The sequence below is a fragment of the Cryptomeria japonica genome, chromosome 3, assembly GCF_030272615.1.
Source record: "Cryptomeria japonica chromosome 3, Sugi_1.0, whole genome shotgun sequence".
NCBI classification, from domain to species: Eukaryota; Viridiplantae; Streptophyta; class Pinopsida; order Cupressales; family Cupressaceae; genus Cryptomeria; species Cryptomeria japonica.
The window spans coordinates 184,317,174-184,319,884 of record NC_081407.1 but is presented as its reverse complement, the minus strand read 5'-3'; positions in this window follow the sequence as shown (position 1 = coordinate 184,319,884).

Below are 2,711 nucleotides of genomic sequence, written 5' to 3'. Positions count from 1 at the left end.
TCGCATGGTCTTATGCTGATATGCCTGGACTAGACCCCGACTTAGTAATGCATCATTTAACAGTCAAACCGGGGGCAAAACCAGTAAAACAGAAATTGAGGAAAATGCATCCACAGGTGGCATTGCTAGTCAAGGCAGAGCTGGAGAAATTACTAGATGTCGGATTCATACGCCCAATTGATTATCCCGAATGGATTTCCAACTTAGTACCTGTTAGCAAACCAGATCGCAGCATCCGAATATGTACAGACTTCAGGGATATCAACAAGGCTTGTCCGAAGGACGATTTCCCATTACCAAACATTGATTTAATTGTTGATCTCACAGCAGGCCATGAGATGTTATCTTTAATGGACGGATTCTCTGGATATAATCAGATCAGGATTGCACCTGAAGATCAACATAAAACATCATTCACTTGTCCATGGGGAACCTTCTGCTGGAATGTCATGCCCTTTGGGCTGAAAAATGCAGGTGCCACGTATCAACGAGCCATGACTACTATCTTCCATGATCTCATGCATGTAAAGGTGGAAGATTATGTCGACGACCTTTTGGTTAAATCAATAGACAGAAATACACACTTGGACATACTTTCAGTTGCTTTTGATAGGCTGGAAAAATACAAGGTAAGATTAAATCCAAAGAAATGTGTCTTTGGAGTAACCTCCGGGAAGCTCCTAGGATTCATTGTGTCTAAAAGAGGAATAGAAGCAGATCCAGCAAAAGTCAAAGCTATCTTGGACATGCCGCCACCCAAGAATATCAGTCAACTTCGGTCTTTACAAGGGAGACTCCAGTCCATACGAAGATTCATAGCACAACTTGCAGATAAGTGTAATCCTTTCCAGCACTTGCTACACAAAAACATTAAGTTCAAATGGGATGAGAACTGTCAACAGGCTTTTCAGGCACTTAAAGACTATCTTTTGAACCCGCCAGTTTTGATGTCACCAATTCCGGATCAACCATTGCTACTTTACATATCAGCTACTCCAACAACACTGGGGGCACTACTAGCACAGCAAATACCTGACGGCAAGGAAAAAGCAGTCTACTATATCAGTCGCACATTGGTGGGATATGAGCTGAACTACACATCAATTGAGCGTGCATGTCTCGCTGTGGTCTTCGCTTCACAAAAATTACGACATTATATGCTCACTCACAAGACCAAGTTGATTGCCAGAATTGATCCACTAAAATATCTGCTCAACAAAGCTACACTTACTGGGCGACTGGCCAAGTGGGTAATGATTTTGAGTGAATTCGACATTGAATACGTGGACAGAAAAGCCATAAAAGGACAAGCCATCGCAGATCAACTAGCAGATGCTCCCATGATAGATGATGTTCCTCTACAGTCAGAATTTCCAGATGAGTCCATTCTAACAATATCACCTGCAAAGCCATGGCAACTATACTTTGATGGCTCATACACACAGCATGGGGCAGGAGCGGGTATACTCTTTATAACTCCCCAAGGTGATTCTATACCAAAGTCATACCGCTTATCATTTCCTTGTACCAACAATATAGCGGAATACGAGGCATTAACAACTGGGTTAAGAATTGCAGTTCAGTGGAAGATCCAGGAACTTCGTGTTTTTGGCGATTCTCAACTTGTCATCCGTCAAGCAACTGATAATTATCAAACAAAAGATGAAAAGCTAATGCCTTACAAACAACTGGTAGATGATCTGAAACAACACTTTGCAAAGATAGAGTTTGAGCAGATACTAAGAGAACAGAATCGCGCTGCTGATGCCATGGCTACAATTGCTTCACTCATTGACCTACCGCAAAATGAGACCTGTTATGAGTTCCTGGTTGACAACTTGCTGATTCCGTCATATGAAATCACTCTTACGGAAATGATATGTGTTGTTGGTCCTGAATCCCAGTTATATGGTTCCATATTCACATACCTTCGCGACAACATCTTACCTCCCGATTTATCGAACAACCAACGCCGCACTTTCATCCGCCAATCCTCCCGATACGTTATCCTAGCTGATATCCTATACCGACGAGGTCTAGATGGCACCCTCCTTAGATGTTTAGAGAGTGACGAAGCTCAGATTGCGTTACGAGAAGTGCACGAAGGGATATGTGGTCCGCATACTAGTGGTCCTACCTTGGCCAAGAAACTCATCAGGACTGGATACTACTGGCCTACTATGGAAAAAGATGCATATCAGTTTGTCAAGAAGTGTAAGCAGTGTCAAATTCATGGAGACCTCATACATGCACCAGCACAAGAACTACAGCCACTTGCATCTCCTTGGCCCTTTTGTCAGTGGGGACTCGATCTCATAGGCAAGATTCACCCTCCTTCTTCCAATGGACATAAATTCATTATCACAGCCACAGAGTATTTCACAAAGTGGATTGAAGCCGTGCCTCTCACACAAGTTACTGGGAAACAGATCGCTACTTTCATCCTGAACTACATCATTTGCCGATACGGGATTCCTACTTCCATTATCACCGATAACGGGCGTCCTTTCAAGAACCAGGATGTTCGTGAACTCTGTGAGCGCTTCCATATCTCTCATCGTTTCTCCACACCATATTACCCCCAAGGTAATGGCCAAGTTGAGGCGTCTAACAAAACAATTCTCAAAATACTTAAAAAGACAGTCGACGACGCTGGCCGTAACTGGCATGTTCAACTCAATCCCGCACTTTGGGCCTATCGTACCAGTGTC